Source organism: Sander lucioperca, chromosome 22, assembly GCF_008315115.2.
Source record: "Sander lucioperca isolate FBNREF2018 chromosome 22, SLUC_FBN_1.2, whole genome shotgun sequence".
NCBI lineage: Eukaryota > Metazoa > Chordata > Actinopteri > Perciformes > Percidae > Sander > Sander lucioperca.
In genome coordinates this window covers 20,875,897-20,898,050 of record NC_050194.1, presented here as the reverse complement: position 1 = coordinate 20,898,050, position 22,154 = coordinate 20,875,897, and the positions used below count along the sequence as shown (strand labels likewise).

Here is a 22,154-nt window from a genome sequence, read left to right as displayed (position 1 = left end):
GACCTGAAATCAATCAAGTGTCTGTCCCAAGTCTATCCGTGTGTCTTCCATCTCTGCCCTCCAACATCAGGCATACTCTTTTCCTCAGTCCCTCCCTCCTACACTTTTCTTAGACTCAGCCATCCTTCCCCTAGAAAGCTGATCTGTCTGAGTCTTTGCTCCAGGTTGTGGGTGTTGCAAATCCATTACATCAGATGAAAAGGGGGACGGAAATCTGATTCTGCTTTAGATCCCTATGGGGTTGACGGAGAGGAGCAGATGAAAAATGGGGGATTACTTCACTCTCTCCTTATTAAGTCCCCACAGAAGGAGGTCTGTTGCAGCCATATGTCCCGTCATCAACTCCTATTGTAATCTGATTGAAATGTGGTGGGACTAAAGATGACATGGGGGGGAAGTAAATATCCTCAAAACAGCCCCTCCCCCCCTTCTCAGAGGTCTCAATCTCAGTCAACAACAAGGCCAAATACAAAATAAGACAATAGGAGTGGCAGGCCGCCAGGTTGGTGGTAAGCCTTACATTTGGCAGGTCCCACAGTGAGCAAAAGGCCACTCAGCCAACTAATAATCCCCTATTTGAATAATGGCTGTTATTCTATTTCCCTCCCAGCTTCTCTCCATTTAGACTGGTTGTAATTTCCTCTCTTATCTAAAGCTGAGCTCCCACAATTTATGAGAGTTCAATCTGCATCTCTCTGCAGACCAATTAAATGCAAAGAGAGAGCAATCGTATTATTTTTCCCCTTCCTACACCTTGCCTTTACCATCTCTCTTTGCCCCGGTCTTCCTCTCTCTCTTCCTCTGCTGGCTGTCACCCTGAATGCTCAGCTGCCCACCCTCCCCACACAAGGGCCCCCTTCCATTGTCACAGCAGACATTTAAGGTGAAGGGCCCTAAGATGACACGATGCAAGTAGTCAGGTTACATTACACTTTTCTCCAGAGGCTCAGGAACTAGGTTGGTTACCTGTTGGTGCCAATAAAATGATAGCTTATGAATATCTCTGGTTGTTGTTTCTGTTCCACGACATTTTGTATGTCATGTTTGGGTTGTGGGATGAAGAGAGGGATCATTTTAGTAATTATTGTATCAGCTGTACATCCACAAACAAGAGGCCTTTTCACCGAGGTGGAACAGCTGATCCACTTGTGCCTCTGTTTACCAGTCTCTACGGCTGGCTCCGAAAGGTCTTTCTCAGCTCTTCGCTGCCTGAAAATCTGGCTCCGTAGCACTATAACTCAGAGTAGACTTTCACACATGGCACTGCTTCACGTCCACAAAGACATTTTGGATTATCTGGATATTCAGGGTCTCATGGCAGAGTTCATCAGCCGAACTCCAGAGCGCAAATTTACGATTGGTGTACCAAAATCATCTTAAGGTAGAGACACGGTGTCTTACATATCTGCGTCTTTTCCTGCCGCTGTGCAGGCCCAGATGGTAGCCTATATTTAGCCTAGTATGATTGTGATTTAAGAAACAAATAGTCTGTAACTTTTTAAAATTTGTCACTTACTATCGGAAAAGAAAGATTTTGCATAGTCTGTTACTTTGTGGCACTTAGGCCTTTTTTTGGCCGTTATGCGGTTTATGAACACTTAATCAACTTGTGATTGTTTTAAAAACAAAACATGTCAAACTGTTGCTTTTGGTAACAATTATTTTGATAATCAATGATTAGCATTCATTTATTTCATTCATGTAAGCATAAATGCCCAACATTTGCTGGTTCCAGCTTGTCAAATGTGGTGAATTGATTCTTTCCTTTGTTTTACATCATTGCAAATTGAATATCTGCTGGTCAGACCAAAACAAAACCAATGAAGACATCACCTTGGACTCTGGGATGGGCATTTTTCACTGTTTTCTAAAATTACAATGACTAAATTTATATTGGTTACTTGAAAAAAAATAACAGATTAATCAAATTGCAGACCTAACTGGGAGTTAAACAACAGCTTTCTTTTGTGGCAACGCAGGAAAACAGACTTAACAATGAAGAATATAATTAGAGAAAGATTGATAGAAATATGTTTACTGTAATTATCACATTTTTCCAGTGGCTCTTAAAAGCCTGACAGCTTGTTGGAAGTCTCACATATCACTGTCAAACGTTGCCGCTGTCTTATACATAGCTCACTGGGTTGCAGGAGGACACATCACAACACTGTCTCTCTTCTCACCGCTGTTTGACAAAGCTGTCTCTCAGTCGTTAGTGAAAAGATTAAATATTCAACCGGAGATGTGGGCAGCACTTTACAAAATCTAAAGACAAAGACTGCTAACTATTCTTGGACAAATTTGTCACAATGGTTAATTAAGACAAAAACTTTTGTGCAATCAAGTTCATTAAGCTCTCTCCTCTCTCTCTCTTTCTCTCAGTCAGAGTTGACATAAAAGTTATTAAGACACTGAACAACAACCCACTCATTATATTTATCTCCAATCTCTTCTCTTTCATAAAAAAATATTGGTCAGAGTTGCCAAAAAAGGTTAGTGAGACATTAAAAGAGTGGAGCAAACATTGATGTTCGTTTACTTGTCTGAGACAAAGGACGCTGTTTGGGAACAGTTGAAGGAGCTCACTGTGGGAGCAGCTGGGTTCTGTTACTGTTCTTAAACGCATCCAGCTGACCTTTGTCCCAGTCCACAGGAACCTCAGCAAAACTACTCAGACCAGGGTCCAGAAGAGCATTGGTTTCCCCCCTGGGGGGGTCAGGACACCCCAGGGGTTCACAAAAACATACACAGGATGCAAGATGATTAACAAGACAGGAAAGAACAAGACACAACACACAAAGTCATATATTTTTCGACATTTGGCAAACTTTTTCTTCTTCCTTTTGAAATACTGGAGAGTTTCACTTCAGAGATAAAAAAAGGAACAGGAACATCACTCTTTGGTTGAATTGCACACAGATATGCAACCTGTGACGCGGAGCAGGCTTTGATTGGAACCAAAGGCTTCCTTGGGAAACAATGGTCTCGGGGGGTGTCAAAAGCAGTTCTCGGTTGTGACTGCAGAAGTAGATGAGAAACTTTGGGAAGAGATGGTTGCAACAAAAGATGAATTTTAATATTTCATAAAAAAAAAAAAAACTTGGAATGTATTGAACATCACAGACTGAAGGTGCACTACATCATAAAGTGAGAGTGTTGTATCTGAGAGTGCAATTTTCCTTTCATGTGTACAGGTACAGTATAGTAAGGTGCTTTGAATAAATGTACTGTATGGTAAAAGACCTGTCACCTCGCAGTCTTTGGATTCATGCTGAAGTTCACAGACTGCTGGGCTGGCATTTTATCAGCATTGTGCACCGGCTGCTTTTATGTGAATTATTGAATTTTCTTTTCTCCTTTTCCGTGTGCGAAGTCAAGTCAAGGGAGCTTGCTCAGCAAATGTAGTATGTGACCCCCCCATTTGATTGTGGACTTTTTCTTCTTCTTCTTTTTTTAAATATGGGGGACAATAAGAGAGGTCCTCACGTAAGATACCAATTTGCTTCCAGGTACTACACAGCAGTATCCTTTGACTGTTCTGCCCTACATGCAGGGGGTCTGGGGCAATGCTGTTGTGGTCAGAGAGCAAATGATAGCGTTGAAGAGAGCTTGATAGAGAGGTGAACGAACACCTCAGATGGGGTGGGTGGGGTGAAGCAAGCAAACTGAGATGGGAAGCAAGAGGCAGAGGTCAAAAGCTCTGATAGCTGTGTGTGATTTGTGTGCTGTAGCTGTTAAACTGCTAGCAATAAATAACAAATATTCATTATCATTCCAGACAGTCATCCTGTGTGTGTCTGTGTGAGTGTATGTATTACTGTTGTGGATGACCTAAAGCAACAACAGGTATAAATACGCTGGCCGTTGTTGTTTTCCTAAACCCAACTGTCCCGTTGTCCCGCCATAACCTTTTCCTTAACTTAAGGGGCTGTGTTCATTTCACAGAATTCTTCCGTGGGCCCATCACAGAATTTTAAGGGGCCATGTTATGCTGCATTCCAGACACAATTTTTAGCCCGTAAGTTACGACTTCAAGTCACGACTCACGACTTGGTAGCGTTCCAGGCAAAGTCACCACAAACCCTTCTAGCTAGCGTTAGCTAGCGACTACCTAACGTTGACGTTAGCTAGCGATTCCATGAAACTGCCACAGATTTTGAGTTAAGGGGCCATGTTCATTTCACGGAATTCTGTGAGATCAGGCTGGCTGGCATCTGGGATTGCTTCCAAAAAAAAATTGATATTGCATCAAGTACCCCTGCCTTAAAGTAGAGGAAGCAGGTCACTGGAGTGACTACCCATAATTTCATCATTCGAGGATAGAAAATCAGAGAAGAAATAATAAAATGTGTTTATTACCTGTTTGTGTGTCCATCAGCGAGGAGCAGGAAGAGAAAGAGAAAAAAGAATATCATTGGATTAAAAAAAAGGAATGTCGTTTTTCACGCTAAAATGCAATCGTTTTTACATAAAAGCCGAGAAATCTTGCAAATTTCTCTACCTCTAGCAATCACAAAAACACACTCAGGTGCTCCAGGTGCTGAGTCCCAAAACACTGCAAATACTTTCTGTTCCACAAGGACTCGCAACACTGTAGAATGCTCCTCTTTATTGCATTTAGAAAGAGCTCAACTTTTTGAGCCCAGGCTGATTCTTCATCAAGTACAAAGGCATCAAAGTCTCACATTTTATTTTCCTATCAGCAATCTTTCACTAATGCGTCATTTCTATTGCATGGTGCAGCTCGACTTGACTCTAAAGCTCGACTCGATTGTACTCTACTCACTTTTAGCAGCAGATACATTTCTAGATGTATTTCTAGTTTTTCACTGCAGATAGTACTCCGTCAAAATAGGCGGGATTCTTAGCTGATCATCATAGCGGCGCCGGGTAGAAACTCATCATTTTCAACGTGAGACAGCTCTCTATGGAAGCCTATAGGGGACTTAATTCAAATGATAATGTAAATGTGAAATACATTTGTGGAAAAAGATAATGCTATTGTGGAATTACATTTTTATTTTGACATTTACATTATCATTTGAATTAAGTCCCCTATAGGCTTCCACAGCTCTTGCTGGATCCTTTTGTCAGCAACCAAACAGAGGAACGTCTGCACCTTGTCAAATGACGATGTTTTGCGGGCTGCCATTTAAAAAAAAAATCTGGGTCAAGTGAATAAAAAAATGTGGTCGCTATTGCAGGTAGCTTGGCTATTTAAAAAAAAAATGCCGCGTTTGTGCAGAACACTACCTTTTAATGGCTCAGGTCACTTAGAAACTTGATATCTAACTTCTATCTTTTGCAGATATCTTCCAAAACAAAGAAAAAACTTAAACAGCACACAGATTTTTGCTTTCGGTAAGCTTTACTTGTGCATTGTTTATTTTTTTTTATTTAGATTTTTTTTAACCTTTATTTATCCAGGTAAGCCGAATGAGAACAAATTCTCATCTGCAACGACGACCTGTCACATTCACACAGTTACACATTCATACCTGGAACCTAGCTCACTTCTTTAACCTCTAGGCCACCACTGCCAGTGTGAGTCCAGAGTGTGTTCCCTGCGTGCCATAAAGACTGGCAAGGAACCAAATCAGTCCCAGGAAGAAAACTGAGGCTAATATTTAGTTTGGTGAAATCCTTTTAATTTCTAATTGACTGTGAAGTTAATTAATAATTACAGTCTATAAAGTCTCCAAAGCCGTGATTCATGGGTAATAATTTGAGGCTGTGGGGATGTACTATACTGGCTTCAACTTGGTGGGGATTTGGCACCGACACTCAAGCACGACTACATGACTGCCGATGGGATTCAAATAAACTACAATGATCAAAGGCTCCACAATATTGTTAATATAGCCTTGAGCTAAAAATAAAGCTGTAACAATTAATTAATTATAACAGGTACATATTTGTTGTACATGAAAACATGTATGTTTTTCGTTTATGAACAGCATTGTTATTAATGTGACTGTATCATGGACATCCTCCAAACTAGTTTTTTGAAATGAAGCATGCTTGGTTCCATAAAAAGTCAGTTGTAAGGCAGGGCTATGCTTTGTCTGCAGGTTTCATAACTTAGCAGACCTTGAAATAGAAGACATTGATATTCCAATAGCCACCCGCAGTGTTCCAGGCCAACAAGGTGTAAAACAACCCATCAAGTGAAAACCGCAACACTTTGGACCACCTCACACTGTGAATAACAATCTCTGCAGCCAAATAAGGAATTTAAAGTCAGCAAAATAAAACACTGAGGAGGAGATCTTAAAAATCAACAGTGATTCTTTTCTTTCTCTGCATCTATCTCTGTCTCTTCATGATTCTTTCCCTCCCTGTTCCTCATCGTCTCCCTCCACCCGTCCCGGTTAGTTAGGTGGTGTCGCAGATTAGGCAGATAATCACTGACCTCTTCAGATCCCAAAAGGTCTATCTAATGCCTCTATAGTATGTCACGCTGCACCACATTTGTCTTGGAGCTCTGCATTGTGGAAAACGGTGGTTGAAAATTGGCTTTCCCAGGTCGAACTGTCCCCTTCATAGATCACCGAGATGTCCTCCAGATAGCCGGCCCACATCCACTGCCAAGGCAGCGTGCTGAAATAACTCTCCCTGATAGCTCTCTTTCCCTCCCTGCACTATCAGGAACCAGTCGGGCTAATATCAGATGGAATTCTTTGTATGCAGGTAACACACACACACACTGACATGGAGGACAAAAGAATATATTCTCCAAGTATGAATATGTCAGTGTTATCATAGTGGTGCGTATTAACAGGTTAGTCAATCAACAGAAAATGTATTGACATTTATTTTGATAATTTATAACTTAAAAGTTTCAAGATAAAATGTCCAATTTGTTGGCTCTGTGAAAGAAAATCACAAAAAGAATACTGAAGTTGATAATATTTATCTCTGCTCTTCCAGCTTCTCAAAAATTTGCTGCTTTTCTCTTCTTTTTTTTTTTTTGACATCTTTACAAATGGAATATCTGGTATTGTATTGCACTTTATGGACTTCACATGTGTATTAAAATCCTTGATGGAAGTTAAAAACAGTTGTGTTACTCTCCAAGAAAAAATCTGTTTGTTGAGTTCTGAACTGTGCAAAGTGAGAAGAAAAAAAACAACCTTGAGGTAGCTTGTAGGTGGAGGGCAGTGATCTTGTCTTTCTTATCTGCCCTTGCTACTTCTGTTTCCCTTCCTACAGTATAACACACACAAACACTTTTTCCAGTCATCACTATCTTCCCAGACTGACTACTTGCAGGTGTTGTGAATTATCTGTGGAGCAGCTTTAGATGAGGTTTTGTTTTCTTTTTCTCTCTGTGTACCCTGATTCTGGCAGGACGCTCTTTTTCTGGCAACCAGCCAGCTTTGTGTGTGTGTGTGTGTGTGTGTGTGTGTGTTGATATGTCTAAGTGTGTGTGTCTGTCCTGCCTGTGCAGCCATGAGGGACGAATGTAGCAGCTCTCTGCTAACTGATAACAAGGCAATCTAGCAAGATGGACAGAAGGACAAACATGAGGACTAGAGAACAAAGAACAGAGGGCAAGAAAAGAGATTATCAAGGAGAAAAGGAAAGTAAAGGAAAAAGATAACTAAGGGAACAAGTGCCATCAGTCACATGGCTTCTCTCTTTCCTCTCTGCTTTCTGAAAATCTAACAGTGTGATAGGACACAAGACTGACCCATGTCTATTCCGCTTGTCTGATTCCTCTCTGCCACTGTCCAATTTTCTTTCAGCTTCTCTGATGACCTCCCTTCTCTCTCTCTCTCTCTCTTCTTGTTTTCTCCCTCAGTCTCCCTTTGAAGGACAATTGGTCTCATTCAATATGAGGAACTGGAGGCAAATCAAACTTTGCTGCATAAGTGAGTGGGGGAGAGATGGGGGGGGGGCACAGGGTGAGATGCAAAGGGAATTGAAATCGACTGGCACTCAATGTCAGAATGCCAATCTGGATCAGTGTCATACTGTATAGGAAATGAAAGCTGCTTTAATAAGACCACAACTCTATTCAACCATCTAGATGAATAGATCCACATTCACACAGATTTAACATAATAACTAGATAACACAACACTGCAAGAACTCACATGGATGCATGCAGCGTACAAAAAAACACACACAACCAGTGCTGTGCGCTAGACAACCTTAGATTAAGCACCAACGTAACTTCAGATGCGTGGCCTTTAGATCAAACACCGTGTGAACTGTGACTGCGTTTGCTGACATGCAGAACGGCGGGGGGTTGGATGTAATTGACCAGTTGTGGCCACTGGGAGAGGTTAATTGAGGCGTTCCCTCTTGTGAAGGTGGGCGAGTTTCAATTAATACTTTGAAGGTTGCCGTCGGAGAAGAAGCCACAGGAACACCAAGTCCATTAAAGGTGTAATTAACACCGGCATTCAGTCACAACACATAGCTGGCTGCTAATAGACTTCATTATGCCGAATACCTACACAGGCAATGTGAAACAAGGTCTATATGTAGTGTTTAAACAGAGTATAGTTTGCATGCTAGACCATTTTGTGAAAACATATCTACAGTATGTGGATACAGGAGTATCAAAAATACTGACTAAAGTATGTCTGTCACACTGAACACTTGAATTCCAGATATTTCCTTAAGTACAATATATAAGTATATGTATAATAATAAAATCATTTTAGCCAAACTTAAAAACTGATGCATTTGAGAAGTTTGGCTTACTGTTAAAAAAGGCTTTTGTAGACATTCCTTTTACATACCTTTAAAAGAAAAAAAATCATTTTAATTTGGTAATAAAACTTATGTATTATATTGGCTTTAATAAACAATACTTAATCATAGTGTATACTATACTTACTGTATGTCAATACTAAAATGTATCAATCCTATAATGTTATTCTTCTGTTGAAAACTAGATACGTTTTTAAAAAGGTGTCTGTTTGTTCAATTTTTTTGTTTTTGTTTGTGCCATACCATCCATTAGTCACTAAACATGATGTGATAGTTACATTTGGTCAGAGCCAGAGAGACAGAGGTCAATACCGAAAATCTCTGTTTTCTATTAAAGCTCAGTATATGTATTCCAGCTACTACTACTGCAATAGTGCACAACATAGCTGCAACAAGTAATGGTATAAGTAAAGATTCTCCCTTTGGCCTAATATAAAGGAGCCAAAGGTTACTTTCCACAAAGAAATATACCTGCATTTCATGCACTAAGTGACTTGTCCCTATAAAAGTGTTATATATTTACAATTCCCTTTTTATGGGCCAGGGTTTGGTGGGGTGGGAAATGTGGCTTGAAAGGCGAGGGGGGGGTCACTGGCCCCTCAGACTTGAATTGCTCTTGGATGACACTGCAGAGCTGCTATTGGTCATGGCTGAAGCACCTGATCATGTCTGTCCGGTGCAAAATGGCTCCCTGAAGGTAAAACCACTTACAGGGGCCGAGACGATTAGGCTTCATTTTATAGCACTGTTCCATGGTGTGGCTGCCTGGCCCCGGACCAGATTTACTCTGCCTGGGGGCAGGAAATAAACTTGAGTCTATATGATGGCTGAAGGAAGTAATGAAATGGCAGTCCCATGAGAGACACAAATCCACATACTGTAGGTATATCCAAGTGTTATAGTGTGAATCAAAGGCTGCCGTCTGGCAGGCATGGCTCAGAACACTGACAGCCTGACTAAAGATTTTCACAAGCCATAGCTGGTGGAAATTGTTAAGACATCTGAGAGAAAAGCAGATGGGGAGCAGGCAGAAGTATTCAACATGGAGACGGAGGAAAGATTTCATTTTGTGTGAGATGTGTATTTTGAATACAAAATCAGACGTTGTGCTTAACTGTGTGGATTTGGCAATAGCATGGCTGCCGATTAAACGTGGTAAGGGAAATTGGCATTCAGGTAAGGTGGGAATACCCATTCATTCCGTCATTCTCAAGGGAACAAGTGAACATCTGCCTGTATTTGTGTATGTGTATATTAGTATCTGCTTTATCCCAAAGCAGAGACTAATGTAGGCCAATATTTCCTCCTGTACTGTAACAAGTATTCCAACTGTTAAACTTACCCAGTAATAACCTTCAAATATAATAACTATTGGCTTTTAAATAACTGAAAGTGGAGATCGATCTGTATGTTCACTTCAACTGCAGCCTGGAAAGAAAACTATTATACATTATGTTTAAAGAGGCAGAGATGAGGGCCCTCATTTATCAATCTATTGTAGAAACCAGTGCAGATATGAGTGCAGAAATCCTCTTACGACAGGCTTCACGTGTGATTCACGAAATGTTTGTATCACACCAATCAGAGCGTAAGAATGGTCGTACATTGATAAATGCAGTGGCTGGAAACGATCGTAATTTAAATATCACGCCTCGCCCCTACAATTTACAGACGTAATTTGAGACGTAATCCGGCTAAGAAGCGGCACTTTTCAGAGGTGGAGATTGAAACCCTGATATCTCAGGTTCAACTTGTGTTGAACTATCTGGCATCCTGAAAACTGGTATTAAAGGCTGTAGAAAGAATGCGGAATGAAAAGAGATCACTGATGCTGTCAACAGCGTTGCCATAGTAAATCGGACTCCAGCTGAAGTTTATTTAATTTATACATCCTTGACATATGTATTCTATAGTCCTAATAGTAATATACAGGCTTATATTGCAATCTCTTAGGCCTACATGGTGTAGCCTACCTATATTTAAATAAACACACAGTAGTGGAGTTTATGCAGTGTTTTTTATTTTACTGTGTTTTTTTCATGAGTCAACAGCTGTGAGGGAGAGCGCGTGTCCTCCGCCCCCCGTGCTGGACCACCACCCCGACCGTGTCTCCTGACAGCAGAGGGGCTGGAAAAACAAGCTGAAATAACTCTGTCAATGGCAGAAATAAATCGTTCACTTGGCCATTGACAACACTTTAAAAGAGAAACGAAAACCTGAAGAATAAATACAAATGTTGTGCATCGTCATGTTTCCTGTATTGAGTATCACTGCCAAACATAACACTATACCTTTTAATAGCGAGGAATAATATCCTGTTTCCTTGGTATAGCCCCCAGTTGGGGCTGTGTTGGACACTGCTCTCTGGGCATCGGGTCATCTTGCTCCATCACTACATTTATGGCACCCTGTTTTCCTGTGCGATGTTGTGCAGAACCCCACAGGCTAAAACAATGTTGCAGACTTATTCTGGCGTGTATAGTAGGGTTTATCGCAGCCTACGCTCACGTTCAACTTGATAAATGCCTTGCTTTGCGTAGGAATCGGCGTAAGCCCGTCCTATGCCTGTTTTAGGTCGTACACACGTTTCATAAATGAGGGCCAATGAGTGCATTCACTTATTTCCTGTTCTTTTATTTAGATTACAAAAAAAAAAAAACAGACACTATTGGTTGAGCACTGAGCAACAGTGTGGTTTAGTCTGAGAGTAAGTTATTCAACAGTCACAATAAATGTGTTTTTATGTTAGCCAGAGGTGGAAATGATCAAAGCATAATACAACAAAGTGCAATGGAAACAGACAGCGAATACATCATGACATACATGAAGCATGTAACATATATGTTCGCTTTAGAACTTAAAGTTTTTGCATTAAACGGCTCCATTGTAATTACTGACTGAGGTTAACAGTTGAACCACTTTATCTACTGCTACATCAACACCGGAAGAACACTGCATTTTCATTAAATGCATTTATCAATTCTGATAAATAAGATAAAGGCAAAGCCTTCACGTGCTTTACCGACCTGCAGAGACTGAATACTTTACATTACAGGATGTAGGAAATGGAACTACCTTCAGGTCCTTAAATGCTTTAAATGTGATTAGCAATATAAAGGGTGCCTCAAGACACCCAAAGTCACGCTGGCAGGATGCTTCTGATGGAGCGCAGAGGAGGTGGCATGGTGGGAGAGGGACAAAAGCTGCAAATGAAAAGGATGGAAAAGTTGAAGGAGAATGAGGGCATAATCAAGCGGAGTCATTGACCTGCTCTGCTTTTCAAATCCTTCTTTTCACATGACAGCCGGGTATATTTTGAGCACATTAAATGTTTGAGTCCCATTAAAAGGTGGTAATTTCTTGCAGAGCCACATAAATGTGTGGAAACTGGGAAATGAGAGAGAAAGTGGGTGGAGGGCCGAGGTCACAGAAACAGGTGAACAGAACGATGATCGATAAGCTTTTTGACAAGATCACTGACTGGAATGGGAAAAAAGAACAGAAATGCAAGGACAAATTATAGGAATGTTGTAGCTAAAAGGAATATACCTGTCAAATCTCAAAATGTCATATGTGACATGAAAGAGGGGCATAGCATCTAGGGACACAAGACTGTACTAAAGATCCATGTTTTTTTTTCCTTTTGTATAATTGTCACTGAAATGCCTGCAACTTTATCCAGGATATTCCGAACATCAAATTGGCCCACCATTCTGTAACAGAGTGACGTAACCAGGACAGGGAGTGGCACTGGAGACTGGGCACACTGTGCTCCATATTCCCAGGGTTCCATTGATTTTATAACTCTAATATGCCATGTGGCAGCGCAGGCTACAGTAACGTGAGCCAGGGACACACTCCACTCAGGCCCCATCCACCATCAGTAATGACTGCATTGTTGCAGTTTTCAAATATTGGCCTGGGGTGAACGGAGGGATAAAAATGGATCCCCGTATTGATAATCAAAGCTAATGACTGTGTCAGTGTGTCACATTTAGCTCCAGTGAATGTTTTGACAACATGGAACCCTAGAAATGATGTTTAAGAACCTCTGCTCTAAAGACCATATAACAGTTTGGGAGACAGACTCTGATACTGCTGCTCCAATAATAGGTCAATAGTAATGTGATAGAGGAGATGGGGGTAATGTGATACTGTTACCGTTCAGAGATGCACATATCACTGGATATAGACATTCATTCATTTATGCTAATGGGGTCAAGACAATAGGTAATGATTTACTGTCCTCAGAGTGGAAGGAAGAAGGTTTAGAAATAACAATTTCAATTTATTATTTGTTTACTATTTTTACAGCTGGTGACGTAAAGAATATGTCACTAATTAATTAATACTTTGCTCAAATGGGCTTGAAATTTTTCATGATTCTCTCATTGCGAACTTAATTATATTTTACAAGGGATGAAATCCTCTGTTAACCGCCGTCTTTCCACATGAAGGAAAAATATTTGGGCTTCTCAATTTCCCTGCCATGTGTACCCCGTTCTGCATGCGCAGGCTTCATCCAATATTTGAAGTTATTACAAATTAATTTCATATACTTTGGAGCTGTGGAGGCTACCCATTCTGGACGGCAGTGGAATTGATTGGAAATATTCATTATCTTCGTCACTAGCCAGGACGGACTGACATGCGAGACAAGGGAGGCTTTCAGGAGGATGACATTACTTGTGACAGGGAAAAATAAGTTGAAAATGAGAATGGCCATCATGTGGGAGATAAGAACAGATTCCGAGAAAGAACACAGTGAAATGGGCTTAACTAGACGCTGATGTGATGCAGATTCATCATCTATGGGCTATAAACACACATAGCAAATATGAGAGTTTAACTTAATACGTTATGCAGTAAGACATTTTTAAGACCAAATATTAATATCAATATAAAATTAAGACTGAGCTTTGGGCAAATCATGCACAAGTAGATCATTCTAGGATTTAGATTTTTTTCTGCAGATTTGCAATTTGTGAAATTCTACTAAAAAATGGTGGATTTATCTAAAGCAGGGGCTTTCAAAGTTTGTCAGTGTGGGTTCCCCTCCAACAGAATTGAGACAACTGCGCCCCCGCCCCACACCCCAGAATAAAAGTTTTGGAACTACAGTTCCCATGATTTGGAAGCTTTGGGGATAAACAGTAAGTATATTGTTGCCATGGAGTCAGTAAGTTAACTGTGGTCTACTACGTGCCCTATATTTATTTATACTGGCACCATTAAAAGTATGCCAATTTAATTATTAGCAGTTCCTGTTTGCAATGTACCATTGAATGTACTCAAAAGTTACGACTTTAAGAAGTACACATTTTGACACATCAGTCCTTTAAACTTCCAACAGTGACACCCTGCTCGGGAGATGAAAACCTTTCATCTAGAACAAACCTTTATCCAAAAAGTAAGTGTACAGTAGTATGCAACTATTAAGATCAGTATACTTAAAGTGATTAATAAGTAAATTGTACATTTTTGTTGGAAGTAGGACATGCACTTAAATAAAATTTGGATAATATACTGTACACAAGATATTATTATTCTATTGAAACAAACCTGCAAGCACTCTCCTTCCTGGGAGGGAATATAAAGATACGTGGAGAGGAAGGCACTGATACTACTTACTACTCAGTAAAACCCAAGCCTCTGCTGTCTTTCAGTCAATCAATCATCACTATTTAATCCTCTGTGATGTGACCTTTCCTTGGCCTTTGCCCCTGATGGTATCAGTGTTGACATCATTGAGACAACCCTACATCGACAGACTCTGACCTGAGGCTACATCTAATAACCAATAATCCCTCCATCACTAAAGGCTTCAAAATGATTCCTATTCAGTATTTGAACACATGTTACATCTGATGGACTAAGGCATACTATATTCACGGAGCTGTGAATTTCATCAGTTGTGAATCTGTGCTATGGGTTAGTTACTGTGAGTACCCTCCAGCCCGAAGGCTGACTTTTGTTTGTCTTAGATGGATGCCTGAGGCAGGATATAGGGCCTTTAGGGATGGAAGAGATGGGAATGACAGCTACATTCTTCTGCTTTGCTTTCACATGACATGTATACTATTCTTCCAAACCACAGTTCACCTGCATACAACCTTTATTAACAAAGTGGACTGTTTTAACACCATTGCCAGAAAATGAGATTTGATGTATAAAAGAAAAATGGAGAACACTGAACTATGCATGTAATATTGTCTCACAGTTTCTTGATATCTATGTGAGAATCCTACTAATGATGTCATTGTGACAGGCAACCATGAATTTTCTTTTGTGTGAGAGTGCGTATTCCATTATGATTGGACAAGTCAGTCCCTCCAGGATTTCGCAATGTCGCGATTGCGCCAATTCACGCAAATTCAACCAATCACCGCGAATTTGGTGCAATCCCAGCAGTCCCACGTGCACTCTGAGAGCCATTGACCAAGCGAGAGTGAGAACGGGTTGATCCTTGTTTTTGATATGAAGATGAGACGTGTGTGGGACTCGAACATCTCACATTTACCAACAAAACGTACAGCGAAAGACCGTGCAAAACATTTCAGACCGTCCTGCCAACCTGTATACATTTTAACATCAATGTAAACTGTAATGATTTAAAAGTCGCTGAAGTTGCTGCCGTTTCAATCCTGGCTGTCGGCTCGCTGCAGCGGGCGGGGCTGCAGCTCCGTTCTCCCCGCGACTGACGCTTGCGCACACACAAACACACACACAGACACACACACAGACACTAGGGGTGTAACGGTACGCAAAGATCACGGTTCGGTACGTACCTCGGTTTTAAAGTCACGGTTCGGTTCATTTTCGGTACAGTAAGGGAAAGAAATGCAAACATTAAACTGCAGGTTGTTTATTACTATAAACTTTTTTTAACAATTTGTTTACACTTTTTTAAACACTTTTTAATAAAATATAATAAATAATATATATATATATATATATATATATATATATATATATAAAAAATAAAAAAAAGAATAAGAAATAAAATACTGCTGCAAAGTTCTCCACTAAATAAAATACTGTCAGTCTCAAACCAATATCATGTAATAAAATATAATGAAAAATATAAATAAATAACTATGGATTACAGTGCAGCAAAATCAATCCCAGCTTGTCAACAACCGAGTATGGTCATAGATCAGCTGCTATAAAAACACCAATTGCTTTCGTTATTGCGTTGGCCCGATCGGAATTACCAGCAAAGGTCTGTTTAAATGCCAACGGGAGCTGCGTTTGAATTACGGTCGTTTTTTTCCTTGTAGTAGTGATGTTCACACTCGCGTGATGCCTTTTCAAGTGCGTTAACAAGTTTGAAGTGTTGCCAGAAACATACCCGATCATTCCTGAGCAACGTCGGCACACTGCTTTCGTCTTATCGACTAGTCTTTGTCCGTTGACGTATTTCACTGGGAAACCGAAGTGTTCCCAAACAGGAGACCTTAATGATATGGGTGGCTCTTCAAGCTCCGGCTTGTCCATACTGTCTATGGGCTTGTCTGCATTGGCCATGACGCTAGCTAGCGAGAGGCTGGGCTAAAGCGTGCCGTGTATGTTGTTGTACAGCGCACGGTGTGTGATTATTATTTTTTTCCCCAAACCACTTCAGCGGAAATCCCGCCCTGCAGTCGATTTCATTGGTTTAGGTTACAGTGACAGCGAGTAGGTTTAGAGATCAGTGTTTGGTGTAGGCAATCTGTACAGTGATTGACATATTGACATGACCAATGAAAACTTTAGAATCAGCTGCAGGGTGGGATTTGCGCTGAACGCAGAGACTTCCGCCACTTAATATGTTCGTGTGGAAACACGAAAATTGACCTATGTTCCGCACACAAAAGATTGCATTCGGTGCACATGCGCACCGTACCGAAAGCCCTGTACCGAAACGGTCCAGTATGAATACACATACCGTTACACCCCTAACAGACACACACACAAACAACACACACGGAGGATGCAGGAGAAAAAGGAGATGAGACAACACGATGACCTAAATTGAGGACAGCAACGCTCGTTATTGTAAGTGCAATGATACGTTAAAGTCAGTACTTCATCAAACCGTATGAATGTGTGTCCCAGGCCAGGTTAGGAAATTAACTAACAATGTAAAGATCAACAAGCCACTGACAGACATGTTCAAATTTGATTCATTCAATAAATTATTATTTTTTGTCTTAAATCCACCAGCCATTTTCATATTATACCAACATTTACAGCATCCTGAGCCTTTTTATTAAAGTTACTAGGAAATCTCAACCCAGAGTAATATTATTCTCCCCAAAACACGTTTCCTTTTTATTTTTAAAGAACTATAAAAAAAAAGAAAAAACGCAACTTTTTTGCAACTTTCACTGTCTCCCGCAACTTCATTGCAACAAACAGACAAAGACATTGCAACTTTTATCGCAATTTTTTACAAAAGCTCCTGCGAAATCAGGCATTTTGGGCCGCAACAATCTCAAAAAAAGGCAGCGAAATCCTGGAGGGACTGACAAGTAAACACGTTTTTTTGTGCATGCGTTTCTTGAGCTATCCTGAAATTAAACTGCAAGAGTAAAAGCAATTAACACGAAGGGAGGCTTACATTTACATATTCAAATGTAGAGCAACCCTACAACTAAGGTAGGGATAAAGTTAGGGAAAGTTGTGGTGATGGCAAATAAAATGGTTTAAATTCTACCATTCCAAAGTTATGATGTTTAGTTTTCGTTGACATTGAATGTGTAAATTCAATTATACTGGACTTATTTTATTATAGTGGATATTATATTATTTACTTTTCATGTACATACTCTACATTAGGGGGGCAGAATAGTATAAACGCAACTTTGCAGTCCAATACAACACCACCACCCACTCTGAGCTCAATGCTAAACCATAACATTGAATTAACACCTCTACGAAAGTGTCAAAAAACCCTGAACATTACGGGCACCATAAAATACTTTACAACTGGCAGAACAGTTGTATTAGGTTGCATTCAATAGCACAGGTGTACCTCATAAAGTAGCTAATGAGTGTATATGTATTGAAGGACACAAAAGTTATCCTGGATGTGTGTTGCTTTACATGCTGCTGTTTTTAATGCAATGCTCTGTATAGTACTGTATTGTGTTTACTATTACCTTGCCTTGTCCTGGAGTTTCTCATGTTTATTTCATAGCATTGCGTCAATTTATATTATGTTGCTTTATACATTACCGCACTGCATTGTGTTTGACTGTAATTATATTACAGTACATTGCGTGTCACTGTGTCATGCTTTGCTGTGTCGTGTAATTCTGCTGTGGCTTGAGCATCATCTGCATGTCTTTTTTTTATTTTTTTTTACAACAAACACAGTGTTTCATTACATGTATGGTTGCCAGGCAGGTGTATAAAGGCCTAAAGGATTACACTCATCCTCAGAGAAGGTGCCAGAAGTGGGCCTGCAGGACACAGGGCTTTGGGCTAATCTGGTTATACAACAACACTATTGTTTGTCACAGAGTCGTTTGAGTGTTCCTAGCTTGAAGAGGTATTAGTGACATCATCGCAAGCTGTCTAGTGTTCACAGGATTATAATACAGCTTGTTGTATTGACGAAAATAAAGCCACACCAGCTTAATATTGTTTAATTGTGAAAACATGGCAACAGTAAATTAAAGGAGAATTCCGGTCGATTTCAACACATAGCTCTGTTGTTTGTAAATTTGGAGTGCTGTCAGTAGCGAGAAAAACGAAAAAAATCAGTGTTGCCTACACCCTGTTATCCTCCTGCTAGCGTTAGCACCCAGGAGGCTGAAACCAGGCAAGTTTTATACGTGCTTTTAGCCTCTTATAATGTTCAAAATGTCATTACAAGTGCCTACCCATGTGAAGTGATTCCTTCCGAGTGAACACAGTGAATCTGACTGCAGTAGATGTGAAAGAAATGCATAAATGGTGTTCTACAGTACAACACCGAAAAGAGATAAAAAAATATTTATTAATTTGATGATTAAATAAGATAGTGTCTCCAAACTTACCTCAATTATAACTTGTCTCCTGCTAGTTGTACTACAGTATTTACTTTTAAAAAATAAGCATATTCCTATTTTTAAAAATATTTTTGTATCTCTTTTTGGTGTTTTAGTTTGTAGACGGTCCCTAAGCACTGGTCTTGCCGTCTCAACATTGGAACTAAACAGAGCTGAATTAGCACATTTATGCATTTATTTCACATCTACTGCAGTCAGATTCACTGTGTTCACTCAGAATGAATCACTTCACATAGTGGGCACTTGTAATGACATTTTGAACATTATAAGAGGCTAAAAGCACGTTTAAAACTTGCCCGGTTTCAGCCTCCCGGGTGCTAACGCTAGCAGGAGGATAACAGGGTGTAGGCAACACTGATTGTTTTTGTTTTTCTCGCTACTGACAGCACTCCAAATTTACAAACAACAGAGCTATGTGTTGAAATCGACCGGAATTCTCCTTTAACCTACATCAAGCAAATTAGATAGATATAATAGATAGATATTGTAGCACACATAGAATACAGACATACTGTACACACATATACCCCATATACATATACACATACAGCTCCATCCATTAGTCACTAATTAATTGGATGAAAATCCATTTCCAATGACGCAGACTCAGGGTTTCAAGATCACAGTGCACGCAGAACTGTGAGTATGTGTGTACTCAGCTTGTGTGTGAGTCTATGTGTGTTTGTTTGTGTACTATATGCACAGTGGTGTGTACAGTCTAAGTGTCTTATCTGGGCCAACCACCCTTCATGTCCATGTTTGGGCCCTTGGAACGCAGGCCTCAACGGTGCAGTGGGTGTCATGTCCATAAAACGACCCCCCTCAAACAGACACGAGTTTCAGGAATGATAATATCCCGTCTCCCTGCTGTACAATGCAGACTGTTCCACTTTTAGAGCTGAAGTAGTGGGGAGGTCTAGCCAGTGAGGTATTTTAATGAGATTCCATGACGTTTCAAAAAAAAAAAATTTGGCTCCTTCATATAATTCTTTGGCTGTGGCAGTGATGTGGGAAAAAGTTAAAATGCACCCTGGAAATCTGAGTCATGTGTTTCCGTTGGTATGAGGACATGTGCTAAAATTGCAGGAAACTGCACAATCAAATAATCTGTTGCCATATATTTTTTCCTCTAATTAAGTGGGTTAGTATGTGGTTCACAGTATGTAGTATGTGGCTTAAGGTCACACATACATTCTAGGATTGGAGAAAAAAATGCTCCAGGTTGTTTGCATTTATTTAAACCAATCACAATCGTCATGGGCGGTGCTAAGTTCCGGACGCAGCGAAGGTGCCGCTGCAAAATAGTCTCGGTAAGGAACTTGTTTTGGTGGAACATTTGCACCCCACAAAAGATAACGCCACATAAAATATTAAATTAAGTTAACTATTCACACAATACAGTAACATGAGCTATTTAAATTATCTGGATACATGGTTAAACATAATATGCTCTTACTAGTGTGTACTTCGTCCATAGCAAATCCCTGCCATTTGGTCCCAAAACGTCCCAGTTAGATAGTAAATGCCGTAAACATATTCTTTGAAAATCTTTACAATCATTCCCCGAAAATACAAAGCAGGCCCGCTTTATTGCACGATCCAAATTTTCTTCAAAACTTGCCATTTTCAGCATGTTAGCTTGCTAGCTCAAAGTTTGTTGTTGTTTCCTGTAGTGGAGGGATTTTGAGAACGGCAACACACAGAGAGCGGAAGGTGCAGGGCTTTATCCTAGAAATGTACTTCCATTGTTCCAGACTAGTATGTGGTAAAGGGAACATGTCCAGTAAACACAGAACCAGAGTGGCTTTAAATACAATAATTGTTTTACAGTGGTAGCTGCTTTATTATGGAACCCACACAACTTCAAGGCAAGACCCGCCCTTCAATAGCATTCACACACTACTATTGGCCAGGTGTCCATGCTTACGCAAGGTAACGTAACCCAATTTGTTCAGGTCCTATCCCTTGACCAATCGGCTATCCTAACCTTAACCACTCAAGGTCAATGCCTAACCCCAACCAATCGAGCTGCTTCGTCGGGCGGGACTTGCCTAGAAGTTACGCGTACCATAATAACGCATGGTAGCTAACTGCAGTGCATTCTGGGTCAGATGATGAAAGTAACACTTTGCCAGGCTTACTTAGTAAGGCTTCATCATACTGTTTCTGTACTTGATGTGAAAAATAAAGAAATGTATGTTAGTAGTCCATGTGGGGAGGTGTGCATATCCTATATTTGCCGGAGGGCATGTGAATGAGTCTCCAGGGAGGTGGTGTGGGGTTAAGCGGGGAAAAAGAACTGATAGAGGACAGGGAGGTAGTGAGAGAAAGAAAGCTGACTGTGGCTGGCTGTGAGACACAAAGCCCTTAATTACACTGTACAGGCATCACAGGAATAGCAGTCTGCCTGGCTGTAATGGGATCCAGATGAGGGAATTATACCATTTCCTGACAAAATGGCTTCAAGATGGGCGACAACGCTACTATCCTGACTTCTAATAGAGCCGATAGGAATTAAAGAATTTGAGATTGCATGAGGGCCGGTTGTGGGGCTAGGACACAGAAGGGGGTAATGTGTACGCACAGTGCAGTACCCATGTGTGCTCAGATCTGAGCAAAAATATTACCTCTGCCGAGAAGGTTATGTTTTCAGTTTGGTTTGTCCCTTTTTTTATTTGTTTGTTGGTTTGTTTGACTGTCAGCAGGATTATGGAAAAACTACTTGCAGGATTTTCATGAAACCCATACATTTTGGAGCAGATCCAAATCATGGGGCAACATCGTTAACACTCTGAGATAGGGCATTAGTGCTGCATTCATGTGGTGTCGGAATAATCTGAAAAATGAGTTCCTGACTGGTAGAATTCACACTGCATTAACATTGTGAGATGGGGCATGCCTTGGCCTACGCTCTCTGAGTGCCCTTCTAGTTGCAATTGATATTGTGATTATGTTCTATAAAGTATACACCACACATGTATTTGTGGTCTACATAGTATTAAACAAGATACATTTATTCCTCGCTTTTCAAACACGTCTGTCAGAATTTTTAAGTAAACTTAGCTTGTTTTCTTTAATATAAAAATACACAAATTTAGTTTAAAGCAAGATGTTACATCTGTGTGTACTTGCTATTACCCGATCATTTTCAAATACAATTATGCTATTCAAAAATGTTTCTTTTGGTGGTGGTATTTATTGATACCTTTATCAATAAATACCACCACCAAAAGAAACATTTTTGAATAGCATAATTGTACCTAGTTGCACAATTACTGGTAATAATGACACACTTCCCAAAAGTGGCATCCGACAAATTACTTCGCAATGTACATGAACTAAAGGTTAAGGTTTCTCCTCATGATACTGTTGACAGTTCTGCGCTGAATCTTG

The 22,154-nt window shown here is 40.2% G+C and overlaps 1 protein-coding gene and 1 long non-coding RNA gene across 6 annotated transcripts in view; one reads left to right on the top strand and one right to left on the bottom strand.

Moving 5' to 3' along the window:
- The window catches only part of sdk2b (sidekick cell adhesion molecule 2b), a 290,162-nt gene that overhangs the window by 152,881 nt on the left and 115,127 nt on the right, over positions 1 to 22,154 (bottom strand). The window lies entirely within an intron of this gene.
- LOC116061080 lies at positions 972 to 20,189 on the top strand. Its single transcript, XR_004107645.2, has 3 exons — positions 972 to 1,077; positions 12,128 to 12,130; positions 20,172 to 20,189. It is a non-coding gene; the product is annotated as an uncharacterized LOC116061080 (long non-coding RNA).